Genomic DNA, 12,696 nt, shown 5'->3' with positions numbered 1-12,696 from the left:
GTAGCACTAGGAGATGTCATGAGAAAGGGGATTGTAGACACAAGAGTAGGAGCTAGTATGGTTAGCCATGCAATTCTACAAGCGCTTGGCATAACCCGCTAGTAGTGGAGACTGCAAGGTTTAACGTCGTGTTGGCTAATGGCATGAAAGTTAAGCCATTCGAAGTGTTGAAGGACTGGTCTTTGAAGATAGCAGGCGTCCGGTTCTCAGTGAACTTCATCCTTTTATGAAGAGAGTAAACTACGATATCTTGCTAGGCTGACCATGGATGAGGAACGCACGAGTAATTGAAGACTAGGGTAACGGCCTTATATTCCTAGGTAACAGATCAAAGGCAGTAAGAGTTGAGATGGATACATGGACGACCACACCAGTCGACTTAGATACCATCTCCTCTATCTTGAAAGGAGACACCCAAGCCAGGAATTTGTGTGGACGATTGATGAAGTACATTCCGTGCCCCAAAGATGAGCGGAATTGGATGCATGTGTTAGCCACCACTGACCTGCCATTTTTAGATGAGGAAGAAAATTATAAGCAACCTGCAAGAACAGTCAATGAATCCCATAAACCCACCACACCTTAGATTCCAAGGGGTAAGGCCCTACTATTAGTGGCACTCTGTATGATGACCAAAAATCCTAGTAGATAACAAATACCCACCCCTTTCCATATACCATCTAAAAGACTTGAGCTCCATGGGATTATTGAGTATCTTGTTAGCTTTCATGGATGCAGATAGAGAGCAACACACAGAGTGAAGCAACATGCTTCCTCTCTAATTCTCCTCATTTACTGAAAGAACATAAGTCAAGTATTTACAAGTCCAGAAGGACCATTCACACCAACCATAAAGACTAGAGTACCAACTTATTTAATATACATGACTAATATAGCTAGACTAGCTGTGTCCAGCTCATGTCGGGGTCAAACACATATGAAAGAGCTTGATATTCTAACACTCCCCCTCAAGCTCAAGACAGCATTTGTACTCCAAGCAGCTGTCTAAAACCACAGAACTTATCTTTACCCAAAGACTTGGTAAAGATATCTGCAACATGTTCATCTGTCTTTACATGCATAAGATCCACTCCTCCTGCAAGAACCATCTCTCTGATGAAATGGTAGTGTACCTCTATGTCTTTCGTCCTGGCATGATAGACTGGATTCATAGCCAGGAGTACACTACTCAAATTATCATATAGTAACTTCACTGGAGCATCTACCTGTATGTCCAAATCAGCCATAAGCTTGAGCAGCCATGAAATCTCGCATGCTACCAATGCAACACCCCTGTACTCTGCCTCAGTACTCGACAAAGCAACCGTAGGCTGCTTCTCACTGCTCCAACTAATCATGCCGCTACCAAATCCAAATGCATATCCACTTGTAGATCTACGGTCATATGAGCAACCTGCCCAATCTGCATCTGTGTATCCAATCAATATCAAGGGCTTATCTCTGACATAGAACGGCCCATACTCTACAGTGGACTTAACATATCTCATAATACGTCTAACTGCATCCAAGTGCGGCTTTCTAGGCTTCTGCATAAACTGGCTTATGAGCCCTACAACATAGCTCAAGTCAAGCCTAGTGATGGTCAAGTAAATCAAGCTGCCAACCATCTGCCTGTACATAGTCACATCCTCTACTTCAGCCTCAGTGTTCATGTCTAGCTTGACATTCTGATCAAGAGGTGTATCCAACGGTTTGCATTCAGCCATGCCATACTTCTTCAGCATCTCCATGGCATAGTGCTTCTGCATCAGCCATAAACCATTTTCAGTTGGAACTACCTCAATGCCCAAGAAATACTTCAGTTCTCCTAGGTCTTTCATGTCAAATTCAAATTTTAGCATCTTCATTACATACTGTATGCTCAAGTCATCATCACCAGTGATTATCAAATCATCAACATATATGACCAGCACTACCAAGCCACTGTCAGTCTTCTTTGTAAAGAGGCTGTGATCAGCCCTGCCAACAGCAAAACCCAATCTCTGCAAGTAGTTACTGATCCTAGCATGCCAAGCTCTCGGAGCTTGCTTCAGCCCGTATAGTGCCTTTTTCAACCTGCATACATAATGCTGAAAATCAGGGTGAACATACCCTTCCGGCTAAACCATATAAACATCCTCTGCTATGTCACCGTTAAGAAATGCATTCTTAACGTCCATCTGCTGTAATTTCCAGCCTTTAGCCGCCGCAGCCAAGGCAATCACAGTGCGAATGGTTGCCATCTTGGCAACAGGGCTGAATGTTTCCTCATAATCAAGTCCATACTGTTGGGCATACCCCTTTGCGACCAGCCTGGCTTTGTATCTCTCCACACTGCCATCTGACTTGCATTTGATTTTGTAGACCCATTTGCAGCCAATGGTCTTTTTCCCTTCAAACAGTGGCACTAGATCCCATGTCTTATTTTCAGCCAAGGTATTCATTTCTTTGTCCACAAGTACACACCAGTTCTCATCTTTCACTGCTTCAGCATATGTACCTGGTTCTTTGATCTCCATCACTTTTATCATGTAAGCATAATGATTTGCAGAGTAGCCATTGTATGTCAACCTGTCAACAGGGTATCTGACCCTCTGCGAGCGTCTAGGTTGTGGTGCACTACTCGATTCCCCTCTCTCATGAGGCAAAATATACCTACTCTGCCTTGTGCCAGGCGTATATACAGTCGGAATACCAAGTTCGATGTCTAAAGTATTAGCAGACTCATAGCCAGAAGTCATTCTGCCAGGTGTCATCATACCAGATGCATCCTCAATAGCTTTCTCTTTTCCTTTGCTGTCCAAGACATCATGTCTCCCCCTCACTGACATATTGGTGTCAGTGGACGGTGAACTTCTCAATCTCCCTATCCATGGGGATACTGTCTGACTACTAGGTCCTATCATAGCAGTGCTCTACTGCAAATCAACTGTAGATACATGAGTGGAAGGCATATCGGATGGCACTGCAACTGGTGATACATACCAAGAGCCCATCTCATCAAAGATGACATCCCTGCTCACCAAAGTCTCCCTGGTAGAGGGATCATAGCATTTGTATGCCTTCTTCTGATGTGAATATCCAATGAAAACACACTTATGCGCTTCTGGATCCAGCTTCTTTCTTTTCTCATCTGGAATATGCACATAAGAAAGATAGCCAAAGACTTTCATGTGACTTACATCCGGCTTATAGCCATACAGCCTCTCAAACGGCGTCATCTCGTGAATACCTGTAGTGGGAGTCATGTTCAGAATGTATACGGCTGTCGTAACAGCTTCTGCCCAATAATAAAGTGGCATATGCTTTTCGTTCATCATGGCCCTAGCAGCTTCCATCAGAACCCTGTTCTTTCTTTCAGCTACTTCGTTCTGCTGCGGAGTGTAGTTGCAGGTTACCTGCCTACGAATGCCATTTTCAGCCAAGAAATCATCAAATTCATTTGATACATACTCTCCACCACTGTCAAATCTCAAGCAAGAGATGTAGCATTCAAACTCCTTCTCAACCTGTGCTTTAAATTGCTGAAAAACAGCAAAGACCTCATCTTTTTTTTTCAATATGTAAAGCCAAATATAGCGACTGTAATCGTCAATGAAAGATACATAATAACTGGAACCTCCCATAGATGCATTATGAGCTGGCCCCCAAACATCAGAGTGCACTAACTACAATGGACGTGTACTCTACCTTACATGTCGGACAAACGGCAGTCTAGACTACTTACCGAACTGGCAAGCATCACATACATGACCAATATTTGAATATTGGAACTTGGGTAAACCTGTAACCAGCTGTTTCTTCTGCATAATTTGCAGCCTTTGCAAATTGACATGCCCCACTCTCTTGTGCCATATTTCCAAATCCCTAACAGTGCCAGAACCATGGGCAAACATAGCTGAATTCAGCTCTGGCAAAGAAGCATCAAGAGTAAACATTCGGCCATTCCTGTGACTACGAGCTATCAACTTGCATCCATTGCCAAACTCTTCAATAAAGCAGCCATGTTTATTGAATCTAACCTGCAAGTTCTGCTCCATCATCTGACTGACTGACAGTAGGTTCTTCGTAATCGATGGGACATGCAATACATCATGCAAATTTTCCTTTCTGCCATCATGAACCACAAGAGGCACTTTGCCTTTATGCTCAATGCTATGCTGTGTATCATCACCTGTGCATACATAGCCATGCTTTTCAGCCACCATATCCGTGAACCAATCACCGTGAGGGGTCATGTGATTCGATGCCCCTGAGTCAATGTACCACACTTCATCATCAGATGATTTTTCAGCAGCCTTATCTTTGACATATTGCATGGCAAACAGCCTATCACCAGAGTCATCTGCCTGACTGGACGTAGCATAGTGTCCATGCTGTTTGCCCTTCTGGTTTCCCTGCTTCTTCCAGCAGTCCTTTGCAATATGCCCATACTTTCCATAGTAGTGACAATCCTTATCCTTATTTGGATTATCTGACTGACGCTGCTACTGCCATGAGCCTCTGCCACCACGGGAGTTAGATCTCTCCCTGCCTCGAAAATTTCCACCACCTCTTGCATTTGATGACTGCTGATTGATATTACCATAGGATGCATTCTGCTGACCTCCTCTGTCAAATCCATAACCCCTACCACGGCTGCCATGGCCTCGTTGATTCGAGTAAAAAACTGCATCCTTATTCTCTGAACTGCTTGACCATGTAGCTAAGCCAAGATTCACCTCTTCATGAATCAATAATGCAACCAGCTCATTAAAGTCAGGCATTTCAGCCTGCACAGACACTGAAGTGTCAAAAGACTTGTATTCAGGACCCAAGCCATTCAAAGTCACTGCAACCATATCTTCATCTTCAACGTGTGAACCAACAAATTCTAGTTGATCTGCTATGGTCTTAACCTCTGTGACATAATCCTGTATGGATCTGCTCTTCCTCTCCATGTTATTGAATTTCTGCTTCAATTGTATCTTCCTGGCACTTGTGGTTGTGCCATAGTATTTGACCAATGTATTCCATGCAGCTGCTGGGGATTTACAGTTCATGATCTGCATCACCATAGCATCTGAGATACATAATGACAGCCAATGTAAAACCCTGCGAGCTCTTTCCATCCAAGCTCGATGCGCTCGTCTTTGATCAGCTACAGGTTTCCTTTCTGGAACTTCAGGTTCAGCCTCAACACCTATCACTAAGTCCCAGTATCCTTTGCCTATCAGAAAAGTTCTCCATGCGGAACTTCCATATTGCATAATTGTTACTATCAAGCTTTTCTCCCACAATCCGGGTTATGTTATCAGTTCTATTAGCATTTGCCATGTTGTAGACCTTGCCTGACTACCTGCAAACCAAGATCTTCTTAACAGTTCAACTTCAGCCCGAAACTGTTTATGACAGTTTTCTGCAATTAATTGCAGTAAAAAATTAGGGTATTTCAGCCCACTGACAACCCAAATCAGCCCACAAACAATTGGCTTAACCTGTAGGTAAAACAGTTAGTACAAATGCTATGTATTTACTTCGGTTTGAACTCTTGCAACCTCACTGCTAGGGTACATACATGCAGTCTGAAAACTGTAATTCTGTGAGTGACCAGCAGTGGTTTCAAGCCCAAAACTGAGTGGTATACATGTCATACATGTCCCAAACTTTCATAGATAGCTGCTAATACATGTGTCAAACTTTCATAGATAGCTGCTAGTACATGTATCAAACCGTACATAGGCATAGAAGCACAAAACAGTATATAACCAGCAGATATGAATGTCGTAAATACATTCCCAGATTTCAAATAGCCAATGCACCGACAACAGGGATTGATTTCAGTCCCAAAAAAAACCATAAAACATTTGCATCACTTCCGTTTCCAATGCTCAAGCATCTAACAGTCACAGACGAAGTCTTCAAGTACCTGTGTGGCTAACCAAATCAACTAGTTCTTCCAAGAACAGGAGTAACCAGTTAGTGCTTTATGTCTGCATTTTTTATTTTTTAATACAATTTTCAGCCTGTCACAAGCTCTCAGATCAGGCCATTCCAAGCTCCAAATTTATGTCAAAATACCCAAGAAATATGACATGTATTCTACCAAGCATCATGTGCTACATTCAAGCTCAATGTACATGCCAAAGAGCATCCAAAATGCAGACACCACAAGTGTATAATGTCCCTGTAACTCCAATAACAGATCAGCCCTGTGTATTCAAATCTGTACAACTCTATTACAGCTCACACATGAGCTCCCACAAGGGCAATAGCAAAGTATACCCTTCAAGAACCTTCCTTGGTATGCATCCATGCTCTATCCCACTTGACAAGTGCTTTTCACCTTAAATCTCTGCCAATGAGAGCAGCATGTTCACAGGCGCAGTCCACGCAAACAGTTCAGAGTATATTCAGATCAAATTTGATGGTAATGATGATGAATGCCCACTTGTTGATGCTCAATGGAGCCTTGGTGAGCCTCCAAACAAGCCACACACATTGCTTATACCACAAAATGAGCAGTCCATATGATAGATCCCAGCCATGGAGTTCAGCCTGCAAAACAGGCACAATCACGCTGCCAGGACTAACGTCTGCTGCTGCACGATTTGATGGTTATGTTAATGATGAAGCACTCACTAGTGCTCAACTAATCCTTGGGAGACTCCTCAGCAAGCCATAGCTCCTCCTTCAAGCAATGAGAATCCAATGCTCAACAATGCATACCTCTGTGTGACCATTGATGGAAATGACAGTCAATCCTCTTCTTTTTCCAACACTTCAGGTCGGTCTTCAAGTCTTCTTCTTCAGTGCATTCCACCAGTGAGCCCACTCATGGCTCTGATACCATGTTAGCTTTCATGGATGCAGATAGAGAGCAACACACAAAGTAAAGCAACATGCTTCCTCTCTAATTCTCCTCATTTACTAAAAGAACATAAGTCAAGTATTTACAAGTCTAGAAGGACCATTCACACCAACCATAAAGACTAGAGTACCGACTTTCTGCTATCCAGAAGACTTATGACCAACACTTGCATAATGCTACCCATCTTCACGACAAACTGCATTGCATACCTATTGCCTAAGTCTATGATCATCATAGGTATATTCCTCATTATGCTATCCATATGAGGATAAAGAATAACAAGATCCACGATTGGCATGTCCATGAGCTAAAATTTCATAAGTATGTTCCTAGATTGAAGTATCATAGCATTGCTAATGATGATGCTCATTACTAAGCTTGTGCCTCTGTCTTACTGTTCCTGATTCAGTATCATGTAGAATTTCCTCCATTTATGCCTTTGCATGATCATACCTAGACCACAACTCTTGAAGAGCTCTAGGTAATGGCACTCCATGAGAGTTAATACTATATTTCCTTCCATGAGAGACAATACCAGATGCATTGGGATTATGTTGATATGCATTTTCTTGGAGAGGCAAGTCATAAAAGTAATTCCCTGCATACATGTTGTCCCAATGATCCATACTCATTTTTTCAACCATATCTTGAGAAATATAGGCCCAAACTAAGTTATCTTTGGCTGCACACAAAGTGTATGATGTTCACTACACGCTAGACATGTCCAATTTCCATTAGAATACAAGTAGAGATGTTTGTAGCAAGTCTCCTAAATCTGTCCAAAATGAAACAACACCCTATAAATGGCCTATTCTTCTCACCGCTTGATCTATAAGCACTCTTTCAAAACTTTAAGAACCTTGGAAAACTCAATAGACAACCAATAGAAAATGTTGATCCAGTCATATGGTCTCAATTCTTCAATTCTTGATGAAGATTGAAGATACCCCACTTAAATCTTATCATGTCATATTGCTTGAGAACGAATGCTACTGAGAACAAGCTATTATTGTTTGAATCTCCCTAGACAAATAGGCAATGGTTATGCCCGTGTGTTGGAGGTTATTGAGATTCTAATAGAAATACCTTGGAAAAATAAGCATTGAGTCTGCCCTTGTGCTAAAATAATACACCTCATAATATCGTGTGCTCAAGTTGAAATCATAGCCATGTGACACAATCCAAGCCCTACTCTATAGTATACTTTTGATGTAGCAAACCAAGGCATTCAAAAATACATTTCCACAATGACCTATTCAGAAATCAGCAACACAAGGACATGCAAACACATTTTGTACTTTCAAATCCACATTCCCCCTCCTTGAAGTATACTTGAGTTTGTGTCACTTGTTGTAGATAAGATTGCAACAATGTGCAGCAAAGCATCTATTGCGATGATGTTTCTTAAGGAAGGGAAGGTAGTACTGACCTTTGTGATGAGAGGCCAAGCACTCCTCGGGTAAAACTGGAGCCATGGATTAGCCTTCAGTTGGTCTGATGAAGTTGTTGATTGTGAAGGAGAAGGAGAAGCAAGAAAAGTTACAACAAAAGCCTCAGAAACTGAAGCAGGAAGTGGATGATTTATTATAAAGTCCCAATGACCTCTTTTTTATGCAAACTTTTGAGATTTTGTAGTAATCTCTAGAATTAAGATAGTTTATGTTACTATTTTGGGATATTTAGGCAGACTGAGAGCTCAACATAGATTGAGAGCTTATGGTAAAACAAGCATTTCACCTTAATTTGTGAGTGATCTGGCATGCTTACAAATTCGTAATGCATAGAATATGCTACTAGTAAAGACATTTTGCATGTTTGACTATCCTTGTCCTCATTCTTTTACTCTTTTAGGTCTCCCTATCAAGCCTTTCATTTGTGTTGCAGTCCCATACCTCTTTATGGATACCTACCTTGGATCTACTAGAACACACATGTACACAGACTGCAATGATGAAAAAGCACTTGAATCCAATGGGCAACAGAAGAAAAGACCTCATCTTGATCAGAGCCCTCAGTTTGATGATGTCGAGTATGGCATCGTGTGCTCTTCTTCGAAGGTCAAAAGCCTAATTGGAAAGGGAGGGCCTCAATCAAGGCATCTAGTGATTTGACCTTGCTTCAAGGCCTACGAGATGCTCAAGGTTGTTCGTGACGCTCGTGTTTCAAGTCCTGTTGATAATGCCATGGGAAAGAAAGAGAGAGAAAGATCTGCCACGGGAGCTCGTAGAAAACTTGAGAAAGAAAAGGGAAACCCTATTCTTGAAAAGTAACCATTGCACAAGTGAGATAGAGCACCCCCTTGGGAAGAGCATGAATTGGCTTACGTGTTTGTGAAAGATCCTGTAAAGACCCCTCAGTATCAATGGCCCTACATTGTCATCACCATTCGATGACCTATGTCTTATTCCTCCTTGGTGCCACAAGTTAACTCTAAGAACCATCAGCTCTCCACCCTTGAGATGTAGGCCCTTCCTCATCACCCAACCACTAGAGTACCAAGGAGCTTCAACGCCAACAAGTTCCACCCCATCTTCAACTTTAGCCATTCATCAACATGAACAGCAACAGTTCCTCCTCTACCAAGGCTCTTCATGGGGATAAATCCTGAAATTCCTCATCTTCAATGCAAGCTAGAGTATGCTACCTTCGACACAAGTGCCATGGGACTGGCACTCGTGTAGGAGGGGGACATAATATTAACAAACATGGATAGGATGCAAGATCGGGTAAATAGCGCGCCGTAATTTTTATTAGATGATTTTGGAAGCATAAAACTGATGTCAACAAGGTGCAACAATGAATTGCACTATTATTTTTGTGATTCGATATATTGCACAATTAATTGATGTGCAAAAATGAGAGTCAAGCTCTCTCCCACGCAAAGCTGTAAGTTCTTTTGATAGCACCACAAGGTTAGAGCATACACAAGTTAATTTACACCTTGGGGGACAAGGTTAAAGCTAAGTAGGCTACATGCACTTTGAGAAGAGTGGTTTAGGACCATGGAAATGGGCTATGAGGCTAAGAAACCCTAAAAGATTGTATGAAAATGATAAAGCTAATACTACTTGCAAAATTTGGGACTGCTTGTTCTTGCTTCTCTTTTCACATGCTTGTGTGACGGTGTAAAGGAGAGGGAGTGACGTGGTAGAGAGAATCTCTTACCATTCTACTTTCTTCATATGCATTTCTTCATGGTGAGAGCCTAGAGGTGAGATGGAGGGTGTTGATGAGATTGAGTGAAGGCCCCATCGCGAAGCCCATATTGCTCTTCTTCTCGCCTTATTGTCCATCTTCTTTCTCGTTGGAACTTGGAAGGTGGGGGATGGGCCGTCTCTCTAGCCGCTGCAAACCTCTGCGGTTCATGCTGCCTTCCTCATCTATCCAGGTCCTTGACATTGACATGCGGCCTTCCTCTGCACGTTGATGAGGAAACGGCGCACTTGCAAGACAATGGCCATAGTCTCCTTGAGGGACGTTGAGCAAGAGAAGAGAGCACAGGCCTGCTTCCTCGCGTAGTGCAAGCGTTTGAAGTCGACGCAGAATTTTGACCTAACTTATGGTGAAACAATGGGGCATCCCCCTCCAGGTTGCGTTGATTTGTAAGAGCCCCCTCAGAGCTAGCGAAGGGGCTACCCCAAAAATTAGGATATGCTGTTTGTCTGTGCCGGGCACACGGTATTCTTTAGTAAAAGGCGAAAGAATAGTTCGCTCTGTGCCCAACACGCAGCTTCCTGAGTCTACTGCCTGGCCAGGGGAGGCCATTTATACTCCCCTTCTCGTGCCTGCGCTGACCGTCCGACCCCCCGCATGTGGGAGGCGACACACTCTCTCTCTCTCTCTGCGCGATGCCTAGCCAGCGCTCCACAAAACACCTACACTTCGTCCGCTATAAACACCGCCGCCCAATATGGCCGCCTTCCTCATCGCTTTTTGATACCACTATGTTTGCTTTTGGCCAGAGTGACAACAAGCAACCTCGCTTTTTGATGCACGCACGCATGATCTCCAGGCTATCCCACTTAACTCCAAAAGGCAAGAGTAGGGTTGCGCACCAATCATTGCTTCTCAAACATTCCACACGTTATCTCATCTCAAAGGTTGTGTGCTGGCACGTATTTTGATTAATGGAGCGGCGACCCTCTCTCTTCTTTCTAGCATCCAAATTTGTTCTCTTTTTCTCGTTGTTTTCAGAGCCCCCTCGACGCCCTCAACCTCTTGGGTCTTTGGCCCAAACACTTTGCCAAAGTAGTTGGCTGTCTCTGCCTTGTAATTATTTTGCTTTTGACACGAATCGCATGCAATATCCCCCCATGTGTGCTGGGAGCGCTCTTCCCAATACACGTGCGTGGTAGTTGTTTTCCATGATGTTGCTCCGTGCATTGTTGCCTCCTTCTTTATCCACACCACCAGCACACCGATTCGAGGGACACATTGTATATCTCGTGTAGCAGCTCAAGCGCGCACACGTGCAGATACCCTTTGCTTCTTGTGACTCGTGTGGCCATCGTCCGTTATCGTGCCTTCATAATCGATGCCCAACTTATCCGCGATTTCTTGCAGCAGCAGGATTGCACTTTCATTGACTTGTATTTCTGCCTGCCTATTTTCGAATAATCATTTCAATGTTTTGGGGAGGAATCGTATCGTTCGCAATTCTATGTTATTCCCCGGGCTCTATCAACTGTTTGAAAGTATATCCTTGCACATATCTGTCAAATTCTTGTGCTCCTTTCACATATACGGTGATCGCTCCGCAGCATTCTTTGCCATCCTCATTTCCTGCAAAAACCGTGGTGCCCGATGTCGACTAGCTCTTTCTCAATCCGACCTCGACTAGCCTTGTCATTGCAATCGGAAGAGCTACACACAGAGTTTGATGTGGCTAAATGTATTTATGTTGTACGATTACGCAGATGTCACCTATCATATCCCTCTTTGTGTACCTTCTATGCAAGCACCCGCCTTCTCCTTTCTAGGCCTTGTTTACATACAGATCGTGCTACTGTGGAGATATGGAATATGACAGCAGTAACGACTTCGGAAAAGGAATAAGTGCACTTACTTTTTTAGCATTGAAGGAGGACAAAGCTTTCTTTCCTCTATTGCCCTACTATGTGTCTCATTTGTGTACGTGAACCATCGCCTCATGCATGGCATTGGAATGAAGGCGGACGGATCAAGTAGGCCCACTATTGTTAGAGCTTATTCTTTCAATCACTGCAGAGGGCGTTACACATGCAAGTCCTAGGAAAAATGTGTTTCCTATGTACAAAATATCTTTTCCGGCGCTTGTATCCTCGTGTGTTTTATGGCGAGTGTTTGCACATGCAAGTGTTTATGAAAATGTTGACTTGTGGAACCACTTGCTAGTCCATACCTTGCATTCGTGTTTGCTTCGGTGTACTTGTTATAGCGTTAATGCATGTTGTATTGTCAATGTTTGCCTTGTGCATGCAATGAGCCACTATGTTGAATCCCATACCACATGACGTGGTGCTAGACATGTCGATGGCAAGAGGCTTTTGCTAGAATATATTGATTGAAAAGGTGGAATTTGGTATGAAAGAGGATAGCACACTCAATGGGGCGATATTTTCACGATATCTAGATTGAACTCCTTTGCTATGACTTTCAATGTATGGATCGTGGCCCATTTTTTTATTGGTGACCTCATCTCTAGTGAATGCGAGAAAGAAGCAAGGCATACGCTATAGATCGGCCAATGTCATTAGGCCCTTCAAGTATCATTAGTGCCATGATGGAGAGCCTAGTATTGAAACAACTATGTTGTGGAGAAGTATATGCTGGACTACCTCCCCATTCAAGTTTTCCTTGTTTGCACG

The 12,696-nt window shown here is 43.1% G+C and overlaps 1 pseudogene; it reads right to left on the bottom strand.

Moving 5' to 3' along the window:
• Positions 1 to 10,469: 10,469 nt before the first annotated feature.
• On the bottom strand, positions 10,470 to 10,583 carry LOC148027426 (U5 spliceosomal RNA; annotated as a pseudogene).
• Positions 10,584 to 12,696: the final 2,113 nt, after the last annotated feature.

This window comes from Lygodium microphyllum, chromosome 12 (genome assembly GCF_053477565.2).
Source record: "Lygodium microphyllum isolate KBCC chromosome 12, Lygodium_microphyllum_v1.1.10, whole genome shotgun sequence".
Taxonomy (NCBI): Eukaryota; Viridiplantae; Streptophyta; class Polypodiopsida; order Schizaeales; family Lygodiaceae; genus Lygodium; species Lygodium microphyllum.
This window is presented reverse-complemented; position numbering and strand designations above follow the sequence as displayed.